Genomic DNA, 26,822 nt, shown 5'->3' with positions numbered 1-26,822 from the left:
AGGTGAGTTCGTGAGGAGGAAACATTTGATGCGGAAACATTGTCAACCGCGTCTGCAGACTGCATAGTGTTTGATTTATGGCAATAATTTGTCTTTATAACAAATATTTGGATATTACAATTGCACCTAAACGCAGCAAACGAACCGAGGAAAGAAAGTGGCACCAAGAGGGAAGTCATCTAAAAGGAAGTCAAACAAATCTTGCATATTGTCCTTCATGCTGAATGTGGATCTGACTTAAGCCAGATATCGCTTAATGGTAAGTCTGCCACCCTTAATATAGCATTGAAAGGCAGCTTGGCAAACTGCTACCTGCCAAAGCACTTAGTGTGCATCTGTGATGGATTTTCTCACCGTGTGTTCTCTGTCCTGAGTATGCTCATGTGATTATGCCACTTAAAAAAGAAAGCCTATCTAGCGTGGCTCATTTGATCCCACGCGGGTGCCAATGCAAAATTATTAACTCTACCCGCATTAGTAGGAGGAACACAAATATCCTATTACAATCCAATTTTAATTCCGCCCTCATATAATAGTGCGTGATGGAGTCCCTCTTGAAACCCTTTCTGCACCATTAATAGTTTATAAATTACTTAACACAAGGTGCACAAATTAAATTGGCGAACGGGACAAATTGTCGTGTGCATTTGTGCTGATTGCATGATATTTCTTTCATTCAATGCTGCTGAGCCTGTAAATAGGGCCTTGGCTATTTCCCCAGTGTGGATGAGCTCTGTGGAATAGAGTAGCTGTAATTCAGGAGCAGAGCAATGCAGAACAACAATAAAAAAAGAAAAAAAGATTCATCCATGATGTGCTTTGGAAGAAAACATCCCTCAATGGATTTTTCTTCCATCTTGCCAACATGTGAGTGGGCTGCAGTGTGTTCCGCTCATGCTTTTTGTTCTGACAAATTCTTTTGTAGCACCCAAAGTGGTGGGAGTACTCCCCCCCCACCATTACTCCCAGTTTGAGCAAAACCGCTGTGTGTATCTCGCCACCATATAATGAACCACACAGGCAGCTGCAGCAGTGTGACCTTTGTGAACTTGCTTTCCTGCCCACCAAAATGTTGACAGGTATACAAAGTGCAAAGTCGAGGTTGTGTGTTAATTGAAGGTCAGTAGTAGCTCCTCTCTGGAGGTTATGATGTACTTTTCACCTCTGTCAGGTGGGGCGGGGGGGGGGGGGGGGGGTGAGCAGTGCCACTCTGCTGCTGTGTAAATGATACTCGTACATCTCCGAGACGCACTGGAGGGGAAAAAAACAAATTAATGTTTTTGTTTTTTTCTAGTGAGGCTGGCAAATCCTGCAAATATTGCAGATCAATAGAAATAGTGGATGTAGTAGTCAATGTATGAAGGTCTATTATGTCAAATGCATTGATTTCCAATACAATAGTTTCATTCAAATCCAGACACGAGGCAACTATACAATGTAGGTGATGTAATGCTCTTAAAGATCCAGCAGATGGTGCTGCTGTGGAAAGAGTTTGTGACTTTATGTACAGTGAATCAATGCATATCGGGGGTCAGGAATTCATTTTGGTGGGGTGGGAGGAGGCTTGCTTGATTATTGACAAAAATGCAGTTTCACTGATTTTATGCTTAGTCCAAAACCATGTCTCAAACTATTGTCACAGTGCCATCTGGTGGCATCTTGGTGCCAAGCAGCTGTTTTGAACTGTGCGGAGTAGCTTCAACATTCAGGCAATCGCTTTGCCCATTGAATCCGAAACAAGAAAATAATCGGTATCGGCAGCCTCCACGAGTACCCAATACCTAAAAAATAAGACCGATATTGGTCTCATTCCGATACCAGATATCAGTACTCGCTCATTTCTACTTATTTTCACAATACCAGTTTCTGTGCACGATATATTACACTCCACAGCCTCAATTTTGTTCCTACCCTTAGTTCGGGTAAAATTTGCCTTCCTCCATTATTTGTTACCTTGGAACTTTTTGGAAATGTTTTCATTTGTCCATAAAGTAAAACGTCAACTCTGCAGGTATTTTTATTTTTTTTTCGGTCCATATGGACACTTGACACGCACCTTTTAATTATATACTAATTCACACGTTTGAAGAAGAACAGCTCATCGGATTTATGTAGGATTATACACGTTAACGAATCCGATTGCTTTTCACACCTGATCAGATGCGTTGAGAGAGAGAGAGACCAGTAATCTCGTTTGTGCGTGCGTGTGCGCGCGCGCAAAGAGAAGGAGAAGGCGCTCGCCTCCTGCGCTTCAGCTCAGTCTGCTCTGCGTCCTTTTAGCGGACTGCAGTGGATGCAGTCGAGCTGACGGGACTACACACACAGGCGCGCGCACACACACAACTACTTAACATGTAAAGGGAGGTTCGGAGCGTTCATCAGTTTGGAGTGTGAAGGAGAAAAAAAGGCTAAATGTCTTTTGGAATGTCTCTTTTGTTTCTCCACAGCGGGATACGGGATACGCAGCATGACCGGTGCGCGTGTTCAAATGAGCCCAATTGATGATGTGGACCCCCGGCGATGTGATTTTACTGCGATGGTGAGCCAACATGCAACTCTTCCTCGGCTTTCTAGCGACTGCTCCTCTTCGAGGATGATGAGCAAGGACCTGTGTGCATATTTGGATCTTGACTTTTGAATGAGAATGAAGAACAAGTGCACGACACTCGGGCTTTGAGGTGCCCATCTCTCAAGGAGGAACAGTTGTCTTATTTTGGGGGAGAGGAAAAAGCAAAGGAAAAGAGAAAAAGGTAAGATACTTTTGATTGTTTTATTGCTGCAGTATGCTGATTATTTAAATGCTCTTTTACTCCTTAAACTTGGTCATTCATCTTCGTCCTACTTGCTGCAGCCCAATTAGTAGAAGCTCATCTTTCTATCTCTCTATCTAATCGGCTCTCCCTTGTGGACCAATTTAGCATACCGCCACCTTGAGGTGGTCAACATAAGGTGTGGGGGCCATATATGGATCGAAAGAGCATTTAATGTGGCCTACCATGCAATCAATTGTAGTTTACATTTTAGCAGGGTGTTCAGAAATAAGAATAAAAAATCGAACGGTATAATATTTGATTTCCCACCAGCAACAATGAGCAAACAGAGCTTTTATATATTACCTGTCTGTGATGTGAATCCTTTTTGCACGAGACATCCAATGTTCATGGTGCCCTCTCTCGATATTTACTACGAGGTGCATCTGTGCATAACGTATCTGTTTATGACTCCCGTGTCTACAAATAGCAAAACATGAATGCTGCCTAATTAGGACTCTAGGCAGTAGGATGTTGAAACAACAAGACCTTCATGGGAGGCATCATTTCACAGCTTTCTTAAAAATAAAAAGAAAGTCTGGAAAAGGCTTGCTCGAGTACTTTGTGTGTCGCTCCCGCAATGAATAAACGCCGTTAAGCAATCTGGCCGAGGCTCCTCAGTCAGATAGTCGTTGAACAAAATCAATTTGCAGGGAAGAAGTTAATCTGTTGGCAGTTTTAAGTTGAGGCAGTGTGACGCAGCCTTGGAGGATCACAAAGGCTTTGCTGCACATATGACAAAGTGCCTCTTAAATTGTATTTGGAAGCAAAATACAGTGATTCATTCACTGAATAATAAGCCAATTTTTGTATGATAAGCTAGAATTGATCACCATGACAACCCTCCTCTATCCATATCATTTAGTCACTCGCTTTTTCCAAGATTGGAATCACGCCTTGGTGTTCTAATTTGGTCCTCTGATGTATGAGCTCATCACTAGTGTAATGGCTTGGTTACTCAAGTCATGTTTCAGCGTTGAATAAAACAAGGGAAAACACAAATTTTCGTGAGTGCATTAGAATTTTATATCAATTGGGTAGCAGTAAATTGAAAATGACTTGGGAATTATGCTCTTAGGCTAATGGTATACAGTATGTGGAGGCACATTTAATTGGTATTGAAATTAATGAAAGTGAAGTGGCTCAGTGGGCAGGGCAGCAAATCTGTCTAAAATCTGCAATTATTTTTTAAGACTTTGCATGAACTCTTTTGGTTCATCATCACGAAGCCGTGATAGTGATTGATTTATTTCGATGGTGTGGTGAGCAAGTGGGGTTACCAGCATTGGCGGTGCTAGGATTTTTTTTTTTCTTGGGGGGGGCATGGGGTGGCCAAGAATATCCCAGGAGGTTTGCAAAAAAACACAAACAAACCAAAAATATTCTTCTGGAAACATCAAATAAATGTGCCTCACAGGGGTCGGGGAAAAATGTGGAGAAAAATTCTCGGAAAAATCAGAAAATACCGAAGTCAATTATATAGGCTGGCACCTGGGGGGGGGGGGGTCCACAAAGCGCCCCACCCCCAGTCCCACCACAAGTGCAAATGCACTGCGATATGTCATGGGAAGTGCCACTTGTCAATTTTTAAAATTTTAACCTTTTTTAAGCGAAACATGACAAGAAACAGCTTTACACTTGCTTTCAGGATGTGTAGGACACCAGTTTTGTGTATTAATTATGTTAACTTATTAGTATGATTTGGTTTAAGAATTGGACGGCAAGCGACTTGGAATGCTGATACGGGCAGAAATGTTCCCGAAGCTTGCCTAAGACTTCAATATGTCACATTATGTTAATGTTTGTATTTGATTATGAGGGCAGTATGTTCTTGCATGATCATATTTTGCATGTACTTTACAAGGTCAGCAATTTGTTTGCTACGTTCTCAAGTGCTGGCTACACGTGTTGATCAATATTCATGGAACATCACTGCACCGATGTGCTCTTTTAAAGGACGTTTTGCTGATATTTCAATATGCTCTTTTTCGGTGTTAATTGCCGCTCAATACAGTTTATTATTGTGTGCTTCAAATTATTTTCCCTTACTACTTTTTTCGTGTTTGCGTTTAGTCACTAATGGAGGAAAATTCACATAGATTTTAAATGTTTGTCACAACTACCACATTTTTTATTTTTTTCCTTCAATTTAAGTATTAGTATCGGCAGCCTCGACGAGTATTGATACATCCGGGATCGGACCAGAACAAAAATTTGGTGTCATTACTCACCCGTCTTGGATTGATGCCAGCTCATCCGTGACCTTTATCAGGGAATTAGATGGATGGAATATTATTGATTTCCTGAGAGAAATTCTGCTTTGGGAGTAAGTGCAGAGCCCCACTAGCTCCAGGAGGTGGTGCTATTTTGCTCCTCAAGTATGAAGAAAAGAGGAAAGTATGTTAGGATTGTATTTTGATTCAGAATACACTTAACGGACGCCCTCAATCCCCTTTGGCCGACAAAACTAGTATATCTAACATTGAAGACGCATTTCATATTAAAACACACTTTGTTGTTGTTGGTAGCGCACATGATTCAAAAGACTACACATTCTCAGGCGTCATATCGGGTGATGCTTGTATGGATTTATGGCATTTATGGCACAACTGCTAGTACGTTATCCAATTTCACTCGCAGTAAATTCAATTTTTGGGTCCCCCCGAGTGGAGTTTTATGGCGCCGCCCGTCCCCATGTGGCTATTTGTGTGCTTGCTTGTGGTATTTTGACAGAGAAACTGCAGGTGGCAGGGCTGCTACTTTTGATATACCTTCACAATGTTAGAGGAAATATTTCCTCCGTTGCAAGTGTCAGGATGAATATTTATCAGCGGAGTAATCCCTACATATGATTTTTTTTAAGGTTAATTGATTAGTAGCGAAGTGATTACTGGAGCAAGGAGGAAAATATCGCTCCCTTGTTATCCATTCAGATAAGCACGTCTGAGCCACATTTACCAGAAATGACTGATGTTGGATGGCTGAAAGGTCAAAGTAATAAAGCAAATACGATGGCTGATGAAAGATTTTTTTTTTTTAATTCTCACAGAAGCGTAATTGGCTGTGTGCATCCATGCGTGTGTGATCGTGTGTGTGTGTTGTGGGTGGCTAAGTTGGACCACGATCCAACAACTTCATCAAGCTCATGTTTAGGGAGATGATGGAACATCGTCAGCCTCAACAACGTGTAGTTAGCATCACAGGTGACCTTGAGAGATGGACATGCACATCAATCTCACTTTTCCCGAGGTGTTGTACGTGACATGCTGAAGTCGTGAATAGTTGTGCACACAATTAAGGCCCGTTTTTGAAGAACATCTATTCCTGAAAATAATGCAAAACTATTTCAGTTGCCGTACTGGAAACCCGCCCACGCTCGGCCTACATTATGCGGGATGAAATATGTTAGTTTGCCTCGATGTCGATACTCCTCAATTTGCATGCTAAAGAAGTCAAACTTGGCATTGTAAAGTGGTACCTTGTATTATCAAACTACTTTTCCTCGTTGAAATGAATTGAAATTATTGTAATAAATACATCAAGTTAAAAAAAAACATCTCTTAGTGGAAAAGGTGTCAAACTCAAGGCTTGGGGGCCAAATCCGGTCCGCCACATCATTTTATGTGGCCTGCAAAGGCAACTCGTGTGTCAACTCAACGTTTCTTGTTGAAGTACCAAAATAGTAAATATTCTTCCCTTTTAATAACAGTGAGATATTGCAACATTTTGTAAAACCCCACTTTGAAAATAAATTAGAAAATTGTTCAACTTTTTTATGCTGGATTCTGTTGTGTATAATATAAGTCATTAATGGCCCCACGAGGGAAACCATGACTACGATGACCCCTGCCTTAGCGCATACAATAACAGATAAAATACAAATAAATCATTGATCATACCATGTATGCAGTAAATCATCAACATAACTCTGACTCACAAAAGTGCTCGGTGGCAACAATAATCCCAAGGCAACATGGTTATTACAAGCTGAGCCTCTCTGGGTTTGTGTGACATTTACTGTGAGGTCTTCACTGATCGCCTTCAGGTTAATTAGCATCACGCACTGCAGCAAAGTTTGTGAAAGCGACAAACACACCTCCGTATCTGTCTCGCTTTGTTCACTTAAATATCCGTTGCCACATATTCTATCGATTTGTTGTCCATCTTTTGTTTGTCCCTGACGCATGACACCTTTTGTGTATTGACAAAGCGGTCTTGATAGTTTTGCGTGCTTCTGCACACAATGAGAGGTGGAAGTAAGCAGAGCTGTATATTTCAACCTCCTCCAGAAATGAGATTTACCGTCAGTTTGCTCCAATAATTGTTCCACGCTTAAGTGCTCGATATATTATCGGAGCTGTACTGAAGGCGGCTCTAAAGGTGAGCAATGAACCAGAGGCAGCCCGGCGTGGAATAACCTCAGCAAAATATATATGGAATTTTTTTTTTTTTTGAATTACCAGAGGCAGACGCCCAGAGAAAAGCAGCTATACTTATCATGTTGAGTGTGCTAATGCAAGCAGAGTCATCCGGTCCAAGGTTACGCCAACAATGAGACTTGCATGATGAAGCCGGCATCCTAATGATGCTCAGGGATGTCTCGCCACTTTCCGTTCATAGACGGATTTATTGAAGAAGAAAAACCGTCAAGGAGGAACATTATCACTTTTCTTTAAGGGCATCTAAAGATGCTAAGTAGAAAAAAAAAAGCCAATTGTACTTGTGTCTAAAAAAAAGGCTTGCAAAATCTTTGAGGAGCGTTTCATCAATGGCTTGGTGTGAGCAGCAACTTTTTTTTTTTAATTTTGAGGATCAGTTTGTGGCAGTTTTCTTGGTCGTCTCTCAAGGTTTGTATTAAACAATAAAACATGACAGCGAATTTATAGGACTGTTACTATTAAATGTTTCAGGGTTGAAGTATTCTACTGCAATTTAAATTGAATCAAATATGAAGATAAAAATATTTTTTGCTTGCAATTATGAATATGAAACATTTGATAACAAACAACCATATATATTTTTTAATGAACCAGCAATTAAGTACCATCCACTTACGCTGTAGTCACATTTGGCCGTACCTTCGCCAGCTCACTCTGAGTTCAAATGTGAGTGCCTACAGCATGTGTTCTACACAAGCCGCTTACACTCTTCATCCATCACTGAAGAGAGTAATGACAGGTAGGCGAAGAGCTGATTGCGGTCTAGTCTTTTTTTTTTGGTCTAATTTTTGCAGCTCTGTTGCACAATATCGCCGGGATTAGGTTGCAGCCGTGTTGTTGAAAACCGAGTGAACCATTTTTTATGTGCTTCCTTTAAGGCTTTTTTTTTTTTGGTCACGAAAGTGCATGTTGTACGTGTGCTCCCTCGGGAGGTTCTCATCTAACTGTCTATAAGATGATCCATATCCACTGTGTTCCTTGTCAGCTGTTGAGACAGTGATGAACGACATGAAGAATTTTTTGCAAGGCAGGTTGCCATAGATAAAGCACCTGCGTGGTTGCTGACCTACCTGTGGCCAAGAATAAGAACTTGGACGCTGTAAATATGGTGACTGCGACATTCTGCTTCATGGCGATGATGATAATTTTAATTTTTTGGGTGGAATATATCACCGATTACTGAACAAGGACTTTTTCATTATTTGCTTAATTACCGTATTTTTCGCACTATAAAGTGCACCGGATTATAAAGCGCACCTTCAATGACTGGCCCATTTTAAAACTTTGTCCATATATAAGACATTTGGCTCGTGGGCCAGACTTTGGACACGCCTGCTGTAGTAGCTGAATATTGGTCCATATATAAGGCGCACCTGATTATAAGGCGCACTGTCGGCTTTGGAGAAAATTGGAGGTTTTTAGGTGCGCCTTATGGTGCGGAAAATACGGTACTATGTTCTGTTTAATGACTGTGCTATTTTTAAATGTTTTATTGTTTACAGACTGTCGTCACTGGGCTATATCCGACTTCCCCATCTCTTGTTGCATTCAAAGGTGCATTGATGTTGTTGTCTCAAGTTGGCACACATTTCTTAACAGCAGTCAAAGCGGCGTACTCCTAAAGATGGCATAGACATATAATTTCCCTTTGCTCTTTGTTGACACAGATAAATAGTCTCCCTGCCGCAGTGTCGGACTCATTATTATGTTACAAGCGAGGTTAGCTTTGCACAACGGCAAATCAATAACACATTAACGTAATAAAGGATTTGCAAGAAGGCAGGACAGACCTCACTCACTTTTTCAGAGGGGGCGGTGGTGGTGTTGGGATAATCGGCTATGATTAACGTCTAATTTCACAGATGGCTTGGAATGCCACCAATTTGCTTTGACAATGGAACGCAACTTGCGTGACATTACACCGCAGCTGCGATTATTCTGTTGGAGATGAGCATAGTTCAGGGATCGAGGAATAACTTCCTATAGCTGGCTCCGATTGCTTGATACTTGTTGCCATGGCAGCCAGTCTTTACCCTCTAGTTTGTCATTGTGCTGATGAGCCATTACATCTAATGTAAGAGTCAATCAATACTAGGAAATAGATTGTGCACTGCCATGGTGCCTCACATACATAAGGGAGCATAGAAAGCAGCATACTTGGACACATTTTTTTTCAAGGCGGAAAGTAAATTACTAGCCTCGCTTGTAGCTAGCCTTTTATAGCAACGTCATCAAAGTCTGAACAGTCTGTTAAAAGTTGTAGTTTTGTAACCTTTTTTAACCTTTGTCTACATGATTGGTTACTATTTGTGTTAAAATTATGCTTAAAGTTATAAGCGCTATTTGTTAGGCCTCTGTTGTGTTTTGCATTTTTGGTGGTGGAATCACAAAAAAGCAAAACAGACTTTTTACATAACGCAGATGCTTATCAAGATGAGATTTGTTGATGAGCTGCAAATGTTCTAATTTTGCAGCATCATTTTTGCTCATAGTAGATAACGCCAATATTTCCGCCCTCATCATTCTGTCCATACTGTTCTGATTCTCGGTTTTGGATCAGTGTATGATTATTTTAAGCAGTATCTCTATTGTGATTATCTGTGTACGTGTCTCAGCCTATTGATGCCAGAAGATAAAAATTCAGCTCGCCTCCACTCGGCCATGAGAAGTAAATTTGTCCACTAAAATGTTCAATTTGTACGAGTCGCAGACCTCAAGCGTAACCTTGACGTACAAGATCGGAACATTCTCACATTAGGAAGCTGTTCTTTCACGCTGTTGAGTGGGTTGCACTTTGCTGTCAGACTGTTTTCTTCCAGCCCTCGCAATACAAAAATACTTTATGAACTTGTCATGTGGGAAGTCAGTGTGACGCACCGTGGCACTCGTAAGACACTTGGACCCATGCTAACATACCGGGGATAAATTACATACGGCCACTTGAACTTTTCAGAAGGTCTTCATCGTACGCTATTCCAACATAAATATTTATTTAAAAAATTTATTTGATAGTTTTCTATGGTCCTTGAGGGTGTCAGAAGGGGCGTGCGCTCTAGTCCAGCCACCATCTGATCACAGGCCATAAAGTCCCAAAATATTTCACATTGACATCTCTAGATAATTTCGAGTCTTAAAATGAACATCTTGACTTTTATCACAAGTCCTAGAATTCATTGCCTTAGCTGGGGCAATTGTCACACTCTTTAAAACCCTCCGAACATGCCAAATACCTAATTGGCATTCTGTACTCATGTTTCAGTGTTGTGATTTATCACCAGAAGGTTGTTATGCAATATCATCATCAGTGTGGGTTTAATATACTCCAGGGGATATGTTGAGAAGGGAAAATTATCATATTGCAATAACCATCACAGAGAGACATAATACGACATTGTGGGCAGTATTTTAAAGTTAAACTCCCCCCCCCCACCTGTCTTTAAAATGATTGTAATGCTGACTTTGATATTTTTTAGAGGGATGTTAATTTGACATGTTTATTGTCAAGTCTTGTGGTTATTTAGTGGCATACAACTGCAACCACAATTACAATACTGTCAATAAAGTGCTCTAGGAAATTCTTGACATTCCCCCCCTAACCCTAACCCTAACCCTAACCCCCGCTTTAACTATGCTAATAGCTAACTGTGCATTTTGAGAGCAAAAAAAAAAACCTTGAACCATGCAGTGTAAATCATTCCACATATGTTTCATGCTCCTCCAATTGGCCAGTAAGGTTCACGAGTCACCGAACACGTGCCCGCCTACGCCTTGATTGACATGCGGCGTTACAGTGGAGAGCAGTCAAATGGAGACACACTATGCCCTGCCACTTTTTAATCATGTACTCCGGGCTGTGGCTGATAAGAGATGTAAGGGCGATTTACGGTTCAAGGAGAACGTCCTTGCGTTCGGGGCCTTGGGATTACGTCGCTTCAACCGTGTTCTGACTGGATCACATCAGTATTCCGATGAAGGCCTCCTCGGAGGGGTTACTGGAGAGATTGGGAACGTAGCACGGCCGGCAGAAGTTGAATGGAACAGACGAGGATTGTGTTTAATTTGAACTCCTAACGTTATGATGAGTACAGCAGAGAACGGTATATGTGTTAATAGCTTTTTAGATATGATGAGATTGGCTGACCTCGTATCTGTTCCAGAATAGAATAGCGTCTATGCAGAAGGTGCAGCGGGAGCTATCGACAAGTCACCGCGTGGCCTTTTCAGATAGCCCCGAGTCAAATCATCAAAAGATGGTAGTTAACATAGCGAGATCAAAAAGGGGGCCAAAAATAGCAGAATCATGTCGAGCCGTGCAAAAACCAACTCACTCTGGAAGAATAAGATGGTTAAATTAACTCCTTCCGAGCCTGAGGATACGGCAGCTGCAATTTTATCAGTGGTGGGGCAGTGAATTTGTGCTTTGCTGGCCACCAGTTCAGTTCAGGCTCCATCCTCTATGGTGTTATTAATTATTTAGGTTTTATTCTACCAAGACTCTGTAAAGTGAAGTCAGACATTTTTTAAATGAGACTTTTGAACTTGTATGTTTATTCATCCTCCATTAACAAAAGTCGGTTTTGACATCCTGGCAATTAACCCATGTTATTTTTCACAGTCTACAACCAATTTAGATTATAAAAAGAACGTTAGGAGAAAAAGATCTACCATCATAAATGTGCTCTAGTAATGAGCCATTCATTATACAGGCAAAAATGTGCTGAAAACGAAAAACAAATTCATGTTCAAACCAAAACAGTCGCAGTTTGTGCTTGTTGGTCTGATGTCAATTGCTTCATCATTCGTTTCCAAAAGGCGATCGCTTAATAACAGAGATGTCAGAGGGTGGAAGCTGTAGTTTACAAACAACAAAGCATACTGGACAGTTGCAATTTTTGGAGCCAGATGCATCGTCAGTATTTTGTCAAAAAGAACCAAAAAATATATGTTGGACAAATTCAAAGCATTCAAAAGTATTTGTTGCCAAGTAAGCTACAGGCTTTAATTTACTTTTGTTTGTTTTTTAATTGCAAAATTCCTCTAAGTCTGGAGACAGTCTGGATGAAATAATAACACCAGGAATGAGAAATGTTAAGCAGTGGGTGACCCCCCCCCCCCCTCCTCCCACCACACTAAGCCCCACTGATAATTCATCAGAATCCAACGAGGTCGACGATGTGCATCCAGACTTGCGTAAATCTCTTCTTTACCGTCGCCCTTCCCGCCCTACCTGTCACGACTGGTGCTGCTTGAAATTTTGTTGGCGTCTTTGATGAGCTCAAATGTGAAGAGCGATGAAACAGTGCTGAACTGAACTGATTGCTTTAATGACCTGGATGCTCATGCTGATCACAGTATGTGACCTGCAAAGGGGGAAGAGTGCTCCAAGAATATGCTTTTTAGTCGACGGACATGTTCTCCGCACACGCACACACCTTCTCCTCGGAGACACTTTATCGTTACAGAACCATCTTTGCTGACCTTTTCCAGCAAGACATTCGTAAATGCATGACTAATTTTTCTCAATAGCCTGCATTAAGGCATCAGTGTAATATTAAGAAATAGTGTTCCAAAATGAATTTGGCTGAGTACATTTGCCAGCTCAATCGCCTATCGGATTCTAATTACTTTCCTGAAAATCATGTGTAGGTGTTTTGCAAGCCTAATGATGTGATGTCATCGATCCGACAGTTTTCTACCGCACTTATTATCCTTGTTAGAGTCACGGATGACTTGGAGCTGAATTTTTAGGCACTAGTTTTTTAATCAACACAAAAAAAAAATCTTAAACGTTACAGAAAAGGACATACAGACTCTGGAGGACAGAAAATTTAGATTCGACGTCTATAGCCGCCAATGGTAGTGAATGAGTTAACCTCGAGACAAAAGTTTTTGTCACAATAGCTTTTAGCGGTGTCACAATAGCCGCGGGTTTCCGTACACGTTTTTACTGAACTCATCCTCCTGCGTATTATCATCCTAATTAACCCAATGAGTTGATTGGGTAGAAGAAGGTCTCTCAAATTGATGAGTTTATTGCAGGCAATTATTGTGCCGCCCTTCCTGTCCCGGCGTTATCGGCTCATGGCTAGAGATTTGGATCAGCGGATGTGAGGCCCAACTGTGTGTTCTGTGGAGTCGGCTATCGATTTGAGGAGCTGCGGAAGAAGTGGAGAGGAAGTCGCCGTAGGTGAAGATTACTGACGGGAGTAACGTAATGGCCTTCTCACAAAACCGAGACAAGTTGTACTGTCTCAGTTTTTGTTTTCCATTGAACTTTTTTGGCACGTTTAAGAGGTAAAGGTGTCATAAATACTGTATTTTCCGGACTATAAGGTGCACCTAAAAAAACTCCAATTTTCTCAAAAGCCGATGCGCCTTATAGTGCGGAAAATACGGTATGTTAAAACGGAATCGGTTTCAAATGCAAATAATCATTGCAGTAAATTGTTGCAAATGGTTGGCTAGGATTCTTATTGTCCTACCGAAGTTTTATTAGTTGAGGTCATAGCGCATTTTCTCGCTCTGTTTTATACTGAGGGCAACCGGCCAATTTGTGTAAAAACAGGAGGCGCATTTAACAAAAGGAAAATGCGTTATAGGTCAGGTGCAGCTGCCTCTTGCTCTCTGAAGACACACACACGCACGCAGATACACACTCTTTACGCCGAGATGTGGAGGAATCCACAAACACCCACTAAACCTCGTCCGGCGTGAGCCATAAAAGTGGAGTGAATGCACACAAAATGGTGGAAATAATCAAACAAGGTTATGGTGTGTGACGTATGATTAATTACCCGGAAAGATGGTTGCTTTTTATTCCGCTATTGAGGTACCCCCAGACTCCTTTTTTTTGGCTCGACAGAGGAAAAAAAAAATGCTATGAGTTTGCACAATGTATCATTGATTATACTTACGGGATTGTTTTGTCTGTTGGAGTGGATCAAGCGTGAGCTCTTTGCATTTGTTCTCTTTATGAGCTGTGTAAATTGTGTGCATTTTTTTGTCTTCACGGCTGTAACTGTTCATTGAATAGAGCGCAGTGAGGTAATCAATTGCTAATGCTATTCGGTTACACCATAGACTCGAATTAGGAAGTCAGCCAGACATACTTAAATGCATAATGTATGGACGCAATATTAACATACTTGAATGTGTGGGACAGGAAGGGAGCACTTAATTTTTTTTTTTTATGAGTGCTTCATATGTTTCCGCCGAGAAGAGTTTTTCATGCGAGTAATTACTGTGATTATCATATTTTGAGGTTATGTAAGTCACTCAAAGGACTAGTGCGTCATTAAACATAAGATCAAAAAGACTAATTTAATTTGGAATAGTTTGCAAATTTTTTTTCGGTTAGTATTTAATTATTTTCCCACATAGTAGTTAACGGAGCAGTTTTTGGAATATGTCAAAATTACATGCATCCAATAAAAAAATAGGATTGAAAATTGGATTGACCCAAACAAAACAACTCATTCGATTGCACAAAACAACCCAAAAAAAAAAAATATTGCAAAACAACCCGCCCACCCCCTGAGTCCAATTTTCGACCCAGCATATTGAAGAGTCCAAATTTGGGGGGGGGGGCGTGGACTGTGCAGGAGCAATCCTTTTGTACACTGACGAGCCTCTGTACTGGCATTAAGTACATCATTGCCTGCTTGAGCATCAATGAAACAGCTTGCACCTCTTTACTCTTAACAATAGGCTGCTCAATAAAACTGCACCTACTTTGCTTTCTCCCTTGCTCAACTTGCTTTTAATCACATTTTTCTTTCACACTTTAGTTTGTCCTTGAAGTTATTTGCAATGTCTTCTGAAATATGCGGCAGCTTCTTAGAGGTGAATCAAGCCCGCTTAATTACATCAACCCGACGGCTTCGTATACAACTAGGTTAGGCTTCGCCACAAGTAGGTGGACAATGTGACCCGTGCTGTAGATCAAACAGCTGAACGGCTGTTTGGGGACAGGGTCCTGTCTGCCTGACTGAACTTCATTTTTCTCCATTTAGCCCCCCATCTCACACCTGTAATAGGGTGGTGGTCCACATGAATGCTCACAGCACCGCTGGGATGGAGCAAAGCCGTACTGCTTTGTCATTAATGACACAAGTTAACACATTGGCAGAACTTCACAATTGGAGACATTTTCGGAGACTCACCCTTGGCATTTCTTCGCAGACGCAATGACAATTGCTTTCTGCACCGTCATGTGATTGGAAGGTTGGCATTAAGTTGATATTCCACATTTGATTATTTTTACATTAATAGTAAAATGTCATCTTCTCATGGTCTCCCTGGGCTTGATCGGGTTATCTTCAGAAGTCTCCTTTCGTAGTTTGATGGGATTTCCTCGCCAGTAGCCTCCCTGGCTAGACTTTCTCCCATGTGATGTCTTTGCCCAAAACAGAGTGTCGTCGCCAGTGAGTTAGCAGCCAGGCGGGCAAAGAGCCAAGACGTTTTGTTTTCTCGCAACTGACGAGCCAGACTACACCAAATCAAGGTCACGTCATAGCCAAAAGCGATGCAGAGTTGCGGTGTTGTACATGCACAGGTTAGCTAACCAGCAAATATTGGATTGTTTAACCAAGTTGCCACTGAGTGTATTTGGGAATTTGGTCCCGGACAGAAGCATGCATTCATTCAATAGCGATGAATCATTTTTTTTGACATAATTTAGTGATTATATTAGTTGACTGCTGTGCGGTGTTGCAGCTCTGCTGACACGGTGAAGACTTCCTGTGGTTTTTCCTCTTGGTTTATTTCTGATGAGCATCAACAGTAAAAAAGTAGCGTGTGCACCTTGCACACATGCTGCCGGAGAAGAGAATCAAGCCCTCGGGTTGGTGAGCAATGCTCTTTTGCTTGGACAGTGCACATGGGTTGTAAAATCAGGTCAGTACATTGAGCAAACAATAGATTTTCTGTTGAAATGCCTGGAAACTTTGTAATTCGGGTTCACCTCATGCCAGGTTTGGACGAATCAGTCCTGTAAAAGAAAAACATAATTTTATGCCTGATCTGATCACGCCACATCCCGTGATACTGATAAGAAGGCAATCGTAGGATCGTTAAAGCGCAACTTAAATGGGTTGTCACGGTGATGGTTTTGAAACTCACAAACATGACAATACATATATGAAGCTGGTTTTCTTCCGGATAAGATGAGATGACCTTTCTTAACGCATCCTTGCAACGGGCCTCATTGTTGACAGGACTCCTGACGTATTGTGCTTGAAGGTCAGACTTGCATGCATTCCGGAGCTCAAGGTGATAATGATAAGGTAAATATTGTACGTTTTCATCTGACAGTGTGACTGGTGGCAAGTAAATACATCATTTTTACCCTTTTGATGAACATACATTATGACCTTGTCACCTAGCAACCACATATGACAGAAATAAATATTGACAACCCCTTTTTTTCCCCCTATACCTGTAGACGTTCGTATGAACAAAACAGAGTTGTCTGGTTTGCACTGGATAACCGGCAATCCAAGCAAGCCACGCGCCAGGTCTTGTGAGAGTATCGATTGAATTGACTATGTTGCTTGAGCGCCAAAGAGCCACGCTGTGAACTGGGTCCTGACAGAAAATGGAAGAAATAATAGCGGAGGGTCATAAGTGTAATGGAAAACATTAGTTCAATTCTTGACAGTGGAGTGTTTACCACCAAATGAACAGAGCTAGAATGAATGAAATATTTTTCTTTGTTCGTATATATTTTAGGTTAGCTGGATATCATGTTTAAAAATACTAATTCTCTGTACAACTCGTCTTGGAATTCTCCCGTGTTTTACTCCAAGCTTAGTACATTCATTACCTCACTGCAGTTTGTCTTTTGAGCAACCCTCCCCTTTGCCCCGCCCCTGTCTTATTCCCAAACAAATTGGTCCTTAAAACATTTCTTCCTACCACTACCCTGTCATGTTTTTGGCTGCTGTGTCTCCAAACTTGGTGTTTGGAAACTGTGCTGTTTTTTTTTTCCTTAAGACGACTTTGTCTCTCAACTTACTCCAGATATGATGTATATTCCTATATGTGTTTTAATTGATATACTTTATAGATCAAACATGTACAGTAGATTTATTAAGCTACAGAAATGCAAGTTTTATTCTCCCGTTTTTTTATTTTTTTAGTTTAAATATTCACAGCAGGATAAGGATACAAATCACGACACGGTTCCTATTAATCAAACAGTCCGTTTCCAAAACATTTCTACAAGTTAATGAATGGGTGGGGAGAAAGTGACCCCGACAGCACTTTGCCCAAATTAATTGTCTTTCCTTGGAGCATACCAATATTAGGACAAACGACCGCTCGATACTTTGTGTGTGTGCCTAGTTGCACTAATCTCAGCCACTGGCAGGAATTAACATTTCATCTTATTTCGTCCCCTCCCTGTCTGGAAAAATCACTGACTGAGACATTACCACTGTCAGTCTTGGCGTTCGACAAATGTTGTTTTACAAAGCATCCATATGTTTTAACTGCACTTATTTTCTACATTGTACTGAAATGACTTGACATAGCCTTTTTTCTTTTTCGACTGCCGAATCTGAACGACGCCGACAGCTTTTATTTCCCGGCAACGACAATTATGGCACTGTCGTCAAAACAAACACCAAACCCCCCAAAAAAAGTGATGGATACTGAAAACTCTTGCTGGCTGCTTTAATAGTTGATACCGTGCCTTCCCCTTCACGGAAACATGCTGGCTCAGGTCATGCTGACTCACCCCTCACAGCGAGCGAGCTGAGAGTGATGAGTTCTGTCCGGCCTCAGGAGAGAAATGGATATCAGCTCCATTTTGCTAAATTTAAGACCATTTGGATAATATTGGCTAAGCATTATGTTCAACCATGTTATCTTCGTTAGGATGTTACAAAGACTTAATTAAAATTAATTGAAAAAGGCGACACAGAAGCTTTGAGTCTTATAGCTAGGTTTGAAACTTGAAACTAAAACTGTTGAAATATTTTTTAAAAATCAATGGCAACAAAATGTTCCTAGCAGAATTGGTATTTTTTTAAAAGTGAAGACAATTTGTAACTTTAGTATTGATATTGATGCACAATTTGTCTTCAGGGTCCACATAGAATGATCTGACGGGCCGTATCTAGTTTAGTTTGACACCTAAACTGTTAAATTGAGAGAAAAAAACCCCAAAAACTAATTCACTCTAGCTCCCAAATGACAGATTCCCAATATCACCAACTTTGAATGTTGAGCTCTTCCTTCCCCTTAATAGAATTCGAACTAATCAGTGAACCACAGAATGACTGGTTGGAGTTTGAGAGGGAGAGAACAACATGGCCACTCCAGTTGCGTCTGATGCAGCTTGATGTGAATGCATTGGGAGTGAGGCTTGCACTCCCACCAAGAAAGCTCCGGAAGCAGCCACTGATTACTCCTTGCGCTGCAGCCGCTAATGATTTATTTATTTGGAAATTACAGACGCCTGGAAGAGCTGGGCACCATTGATAAGGGAACGGAAGAACGAGCAAGGGAGAGAAGAGGTTGGAGGTTCCTCCTACTTCAGTGCTTGTGTATATTTATATGTACGACTATGCCTGAGGAGCAACACCGAAGGATGCATCAAAAGGCTAATTGTCGTATTGACATCAGTAAAAAAAAAAAAAAATCTTCCAGTCGGATATTTTCCTGGGAAACGATGCATGGATGTTCATGCCAAAGGCACTAGTCTGAACATATTGCTCTTTGATCATACTGCTTTTCCTGATTTTGTTTTTGTCCGTTAGTATAAGGAAATGTGAATTGGAAAAAAAACTCGTCATATTGAATCACATTTCCTTATCTAACGCCAATACAATGTCGCCAAAACCCGATTTAATTATCCGATTGTCAGATGCCATGTCACGAGTGAACAGCGGCAATAAAAGGTGAAGCCAGACAAAGGCCGCCTCTCCCGCTGTTCTAACGTGTCTTTAGTGTTTTCTCAGCACATTGAAATGGGAACCAATTCAGCATGCACAGGTGAAGTCGAGTTAGAAATAACTGTCTGAGTCTTGTTTCCATGACTTCACAGCAGCAGCATTCTGAATCAATTGATATTTGTTCCTGACACTAACAAAGCCCTTAACATGAGTTTTTTTCAACCAAATGTTTTTCAGTAGGCTGAGACAATGATGTTATGCCAATTTGGACAGCTTGAGGCACTGGAACATGCAACTCGCCTACGTATGTGATTTGTCTCATTTGCTGCGCGGGCCGCATTGTGGTCATAGCTTCTTTCCATTATGACTGTCAACCCAAATCAATGTATGAGCACCTCATATTCTATACAGTAAAAGCTACAAAACAAACTGACAAATAACCCGTTTTCAAATCAGACGAGTAAAAACTGGTCAAATATTTTTAACAAAACTATTAAAAGTGAAGACAATTTGCATTTCTAGTAATTACACACAAATTTGATGCACAATTTGTCTCCGCGGGCCACATAAAATGATGTGGCGGGCCGTATCTGGCCCCCGGGCCTTGAGTTTGACACCTGTGGTTTAAATAATAATAAAGAAAACGTTGATTATCTAAATCTAAACAATTGATCTCTGAACAAGAAGCTTTCTGGACTCGATCATGAATATCCACAATGTATTTAGTCATAATCTTATTCCTTATCTGTGCCTGGGTATCTGCATTGGCGTCGCCTATAGAAAATCAGTTGGTGTGTCCTGACCATTGGTCTCTCTCACTGAATGACGTGAACATTATCAAGATGAATGTTTCAAGGGTGCACGTCATGCGGTGGCCTCACTATTCAGAAGAGTCGGGGAATGTGATCTATTACCCGTCTGGCTTGACACCAGGCTGCCATTACCAGACAAACTGTCCCTAAATCAGATATGTCTACTGACTTTTTTGAATGTCTGGATCCAACTTGCAATTTAAGTCGAGGGGGGTGAGCATGTCAAGTTTGGCTGAATTTGCTTTGAAAAAGACGTGCAAATCAAACCGGGATCATCACCCGACTGTTTTCTGCAGGCTTCTGGTTTCACCACTTTGTCTTTGGCTGACAACATGGTTGTTAACATAAAAACGGAAGAGATAGACTATGACTCTATATATTTTCTTCTTCTCTGTCCTATGGATCATCCTGTCAGATATTCACGGTTGTCTTTTACAGAGCGCTTCGGTGCTCTCACTTCCGACAAGGAATTTCACCTCGTCAGCACGGTGCCTGAGCTCTTCCACAAGTGTTTGATTCATCACCATCACCTTCCACCCCATCAAGCAATGTGTGCAAGAGTCATTTCAGGACGTAAGAAACAGAGGAGTAAAAAAATATAAACCTGTGCTTGGATACAATCCTTAAAACGAAGTCAGGTCAACAAGCGTTATGGAACTGCTTTTGTCCAAGTACTGCTGTAATCAGTGTTCGGACAATAATTCCCTTCGTGCTATTGACCACTGGTACTTAACCGATTGACAAAACAATCCCGAAGGTGCGGCACATTACTATTGGTGATTTTAATTTGGCAACGCTGTTTCTGTTCGAATTCGAGTGTCTTGAAAGGTTCTGCGTGTTTTTATGAGGTAGAAAGAAGCCATGTAAATATGTTTCCCATTAGATAAGGAGGATTGTGAATAAAAGAAATGGCTTCAACTATCAACCTCCAAATGGGAAACGGTTTTATTGTTTTCCTAAATGGCAACTTCATAAGGCGGGCGTCTGTCACCCAAATGACTCCTGCTGACATTTTCGTTTAAGTTCTATTCAGCACAAAGCGGCGCCATATCACTACGTTTGCTCGTATAAGTCTTGTTACCTGCAGAGTGTTGTTTGGTGTTAATAAAACAGCTTGAGTGTGCAGAGTAAAAAGTTCAGCCCGTTGTACCTTTTTTGCTTTTCTTCACACCATGATTCCAATGTAAAAACAAAAGGCTGTAACCTTTTCGTTGATTACCCTGCTCAGCACCTAATCAGTTGCTGATTTTAAAAAATCTCTTGACTGTTTTTTTTTTCTTCCCTACAACATCACATGTTTTGAGATATAATTGTTTGACCTATATATAAGCTTTTTTCAGTCAGCTGACATTGGCTGCAGTTTTCTCGTAACGTTAATGAAGACCAAATTAGATTATAATCATCCTGAGTGACAAATAATTATATATTATGAAAAATAGACATTGGCTACTTACGAATACATAATCCCCCCCTTTCCAGTCGACAGGTTGTTTGCGCCACTCTCACTTTCAAACAAAGATCAAGTAGATTTTGCCCTGCATAAACTACATGCGAGAATGTTCTGCATTTTAATGATATCTTAATTGAGACGCTTGACCTTTTAAACGACGGCAAGATATGCTAATAAGCGAGCACGGTAAGAAACAGACACAGACGTGCCAGCAACGTCAATGTTATATTTTATCTTGTAAAAAAAAATCTGGTAGCTTCTCGCCTGTTTAACATATAAAAGCTTTATTTCAGTGATGTATTCTAGTCCAGAAGTTATGCTTAAACTTTTGAAGGACAATTCTGCATTTCATCTTTCCAGAATTCTGGCCATAAAGCATAAACGACAGGACGTATCTTACAAAGTCATAAAATATACTTCATTAAATTGGAAATAAAATTTTAACTCTTTGACTCCACATATTTTTTTGCAAATGTGCCGAATAAACTGCCATAATAATAAAACTTAATGGTCATGAGTCGGTTAGACAACATCATTCAGATTTGTTTTTTTCATCTTAATTTCAAATAATGAAACTTGCCAATATAACTAACTGGATGCTTTATCATCTGAATGATCGCTGGCCAAAAGTCACATTTAAATCACAATTACTCGTGAATAACTGATCAAAGCTTCATCTCCCCTTAATTTGCCATCTTGATCTTTCTTTGCTCGGGAAGATTTAAAGTATGCTTGTCTCATTTGACCTTTTTCCCCCCTCATACATAAAAATGCACGCAGTATAATTACAGCAGCGGCATCCTCCCAGATGTTACAAGACGGCAGCGGCGGGCATTAACATATCGTAGCAGAGCTTTACAAGTCATCCTCTGTTATGATTAACGAGATGGGACTCTACCTATGCTAGGCAGCAGCGTCGCGCAGTCTATTAAACAAATATTAAGAGTGTGACATGTCCATGTCATGCTGAAGTGGCCTCCATTAGTACCATAAAAAGCCTTTTGAGAATTGTTATTTTCCAGGAAATATTTTTTGGGTAATTATTCAAGCTTGTAGCGGAATCTCTGGATTTGGATCACTCTCCATCGCTAGTAAATCTCCTGCAGTGTTTTATTCTTATACAAATTTAATGATGCCTGTAAAACACATTTTAGCCCGCCTCGATCTTTTTTGGCAGCTAATCATCATTTCAAATGAAATTGGTGTGCTCCAGTGGAGCTGAGTCAGTCCCAAAGTAGACTCCATGAGCTCCTTAATGGAGAACTAATGAGGGTCTCTAGTCTCTGATCTATTTTCGTTGAATGTTTGCATGCTGTGAATGACTTAGCATGATGACTTAGCATGTGTTGATCACTTGAGTGGATACCCAGGGCACTTTGAATCTGTGGTAAAAAAACGAGACCAGAAAGCCTGTTTGACCGTCCCACGGAAATTCCACTTTGTCTTGTCCTTGGCTTGCTTTCCCGATTGCGGTGACACGCTCATGTCAACATCTTGCATGATTGAAGTGTAAAGTGAGCGTGGGATTGGTGCAGAATCGGGTCTATTTTGTTCAAACAAGTCATCGCCCTCAGCTGTCAAACTTTATGAATTTACTTCATCACTCTGTTGAAGCGTTCTGTCTTCGTTTTGGGTGACACGGAGTTAAGTGTAAGGTAATTGAGCGATTCTCGGGCTCATCCAATTTCTTCTCGTCTCAGCCTTCTCCTATGTGCGGTGTCTACAAGGTGCCACCTCGTCATAGATCTGCTTTAACGTGTTATATAAGCAGCTTTTGGTCGACGTTGTCTTTCCATTTCGGAGCTGCAAAGTGTGTTCACCTTACAATATGATTCTGAGAGGCAAGGAGACAAATGATGTGATTGTTGGCCCTTAGTGTGAGATATCACATGTGGCAGAGCAATTTCCATCATGGGCTGTCTAGCACAGCTATTAATTTTTCATTTTTGATAGGTAAAGATTTTTTTTTTTTGAGAGCCTGTCTTGCTAGTCCAACAATGTCAGTAAGATTGGTCTGGTTCCTATGAGGAATCAATCACACATGGAGGGGTCGTCTGACTCGGCTTCCTTTTTTTTTTTTTTTAACCTCGACACCTCGTCTTAGAGACGCTGAGTAATTGAAGGTGAAATGCAGTGGAAAATCGGGTATGGAAATGGTTTGATGTTAAAATGTACAGAAGTAACAATAATAATCGTCGTCGTGTTACGTTTTTCAAAGCAGCAAGTGATGTTTTTTTTAAAACATCACATTTTTGCCCGGTTCAGCCAAGCACAACATTGTGAATGACAGAGCATATTTTGCGCCTCTGAAGCAATCATTGGCGGAGCTAAAGTGGGAAATATGCTTGGACCCCCCAGGTGACATGTCAAATAATTGACTTTTGGGTATTTTCTGATATTATATGAATTTTTTTCCCCCACATTTGCCCTCGTCACCCACGGGGAACATTCAATGGATGTTTCTAAGATTTTATTTTAATAATTAAAATAAAAATTGGCGCGACCTCCTGAAATATTCTTGGTAATCTAATGATACCCCCAAGGAAAACATACAAGTGGACTCAATAGGAACACAATAAATTAAAATTATTTTTTTATTTGCTGTTCTAATGTACAAAAACAGTTTTTCAACATCATTAAGGATTATTGTATTTGATTATTGTAATTGAGTGAAACCTATGCCATGTTAAAGGCATGCAAGTTTTATTCATTAGTTAGTACTTATATTTGTTCATTCCAAATGTATCTCAAAGCAGTTCCATCCATCCCAACCTCATACAATATTAGTCATATCACCAAATTGGCTCTATTTTTCCCTCTGTCCATTTTTTTTTCGAACCACACTCGCTCCGACAAAGACAGCAAATAAGTCCCTGAGAAGTGAAGCAGCACAAAACCCACAACAGCCTCTCATTATCCACTAAATAGCAGCAGATTAATTACAATGACAGTGACAGATGGCTTGTTGCTGGATCATTGAGATGGGACCCAGGGGAGGGCCGCAAACATCACAGGTACAGAACGGTGACTCCACAGCCGCCTCGCGTGTCCTCGACAATGTTCGAACCTGGCTGAGAGACACATCATCTTCACTGCTCCAGGAGGCAGCTCTTTTCCTCCAAAATTCACTTGAACATTAATTCTGGATGAAGCCTGCTGTTTTGCGAGCTGCCTAAACGATCATCAAAAAAGATCCGTCCGGCCCTGCCACTAGTCCACAGTGTAAACTTTAGAGAATAATTCATTCATGTTGAATGATCGGCGGTCTAGTTTGCACTAATGGCATTCTTAAGTGAGTCTAAAAATGTGTCCCCAAAAAACCCAACCACTGTAATAGTAATTTTTTCCCTTGCCCGTCTTCGTTATTGCATTTCTCATCAACATTTTCCCACCCACTGTAATTCTCACCAATTATCTGTTTTTGAGTGGGCCACTTATATGGGTACTAAATATAATAAGTGTGCACTTCAAATGATAACAATGGCCTTTTTTTTTTTTTCTTATGGAGAGTTGTCATAAAATACACTATGCTCTGCAGTGGCACAGCAAGTCACTGAGATTCTCACTTAGATCACTGAAAATTATTATTATTATATTAGTTTCATTATTATATTGTTTTGTTATTATTGTTAATATATTTGTTTTATTATTATTCACATTATTATTTTTTATTATTAGTCATAACATTTTTAATTGGTTTGGTTGCAGTTAGAGACTTTTAATCCATGTTTTTAAAAAAAATATATATATATATATATTACAGTGACTTGATCCAATGCAAAGTGGCACCCAGCAACGCTGTGTCAATGAATGTGGTTCCACTCAAGTGTGTTAGAATTGAAACACGCTTCAATTTGCCGCACAGGTCAGTTTTCATGCTTTTATTCAGATTTTAAGGCTTGCTCCTAGGCCTTCATTATTCAGACGTGATGTTCTTTTCTGCCAAAGTCTGCACAATAGTTGTCAACTCCAATTGAAGCAGCGTAGCTTTGTGCTGGGCTGAATCTGTTCCAGAGGGCTGAGAAGTGCAAACATTTTCCAAAAAAAAGACAGATGTGATGTAATCATTGCTCTTAATATGTAGGATCTCACTGGTTTTGAATTTTGATTTTTACATTATTTTAATTTATATTTGGCAGATAGAAATTTCCGATTTATGGTATTTATTTTGTTTAATTTTTTTAATATTTTTACTTTTCAGTATAGCCATTTCATTTGTTAGTGGAAAATTTGATTAATATTCATATTATTGACAGAGAATAGTTTTCATGGTTTCAAATCCAGTAACGATTGTAAAAGCGTTTCAATGGGCGTTCTCCCGCCATGGCAATCGTCGGGGTATTCTTTGAATCGGAGTGGAAAATGGAATATAAAAATAGACCGGTTTAGTTGAGAGATGGCTCGAATGATGCAATGAAAGTGAAGCGAAAGATATATAAAAGTTGACAGCATAAAATGCAAATGGGGGTGATATTGTATGGTCACATGCTGTGTAAATAAGCATTTTTATGGCTTGTTTTTATGGGGTGATTACTACTTTTGGCTCTGGGATGTTTTTTTTTTTTCTTCCCCCAAAGAGAACGATAATAGTTGGTGAAGAGGGGGTTATACGAGGTGTGTTTTTTTGCAGCTGGTTTTCCATGTTTAGCATGCAATCTATTTATCTTTTCTCAAAGCGAACATCCGGGATGGACCTATTTCCGTAGACACATCCATCTGCTTGAGCTTATGCAAATAGCACAAAATGAAACACAGGATATTTGAGGCGAAAGAATTATTTGCTCCTGAAAAGGGGGGGACCATTTATCACATAACGTGATGGAGTGGCTGCAAAAGACTTGGAGAGAGGTGGAGATTCCAATGAATTTAATTTGCAGAGCAGTCGGAAGGGGGAAGAAAATAACGAAAGGCATAGACTGCTTTTAAAATTCAAAATAAATGGGGAAAAAGGAGAGCTCAATTTTCTCGCTTGATGCAATTACTCTAGTCACTAGAATCATATTTATTTATTACGGTTTTTTTGTGTAACTAATTATGTAATTAATGTTGTGGAAGTCGTCTTAGTCATGTGGTTGATTTGGAAAGCTGATTTTCAAGGGCGTCGAGTACTTTGAATAAAAGCACAGCAGTTGGGTAGCAGCCATTATGTGAAGTGTGTGGCATCTATTTAATGGTCAACACTTTAGGCTTGATATTGGAAAATCACAAATGACACTAAATTGCATGGTGACTTTAATGCAGTGGTTAGCATCGTTTAGCAAATACACTTGGCTCTCCAACTACCTCCATAATTACAGTACAGTAGTGAATTATGTTCCCAAGTTCATCCAGAAAATGCAGTTGTTACTTTTAAAGTCAATATTAAAAACTAACAAAAAAAATCAGCAGCCACAGGCTTCCCGCGGTCTGATGAA

The 26,822-nt window shown here is 40.4% G+C and overlaps 1 protein-coding gene across 5 annotated transcripts in view; it reads left to right on the top strand.

The window, feature by feature from the left end:
* The window catches only part of grik4 (glutamate receptor, ionotropic, kainate 4), a 167,745-nt gene continuing 140,923 nt past the window's right edge, over window positions 1-26,822 (top strand). For all 5 annotated transcript variants that reach the window (XR_015859428.1, XM_088380772.1, XM_088380769.1 and 2 more), the window contains exons 1-2: window positions 1-259; window positions 2,448-2,750. The gene's annotated coding sequence lies outside the window, so the exon portion shown is untranslated. The remainder of the gene's footprint in view (window positions 260-2,447; window positions 2,751-26,822) is intronic.

This window comes from Syngnathus floridae, chromosome 7, assembly GCF_059516105.1.
Source record: "Syngnathus floridae isolate MCC-2025c chromosome 7, RoL_Sflo_1.0, whole genome shotgun sequence".
Lineage (NCBI taxonomy): Eukaryota > Metazoa > Chordata > Actinopteri > Syngnathiformes > Syngnathidae > Syngnathus > Syngnathus floridae.
This window is presented reverse-complemented; position numbering and strand designations above follow the sequence as displayed.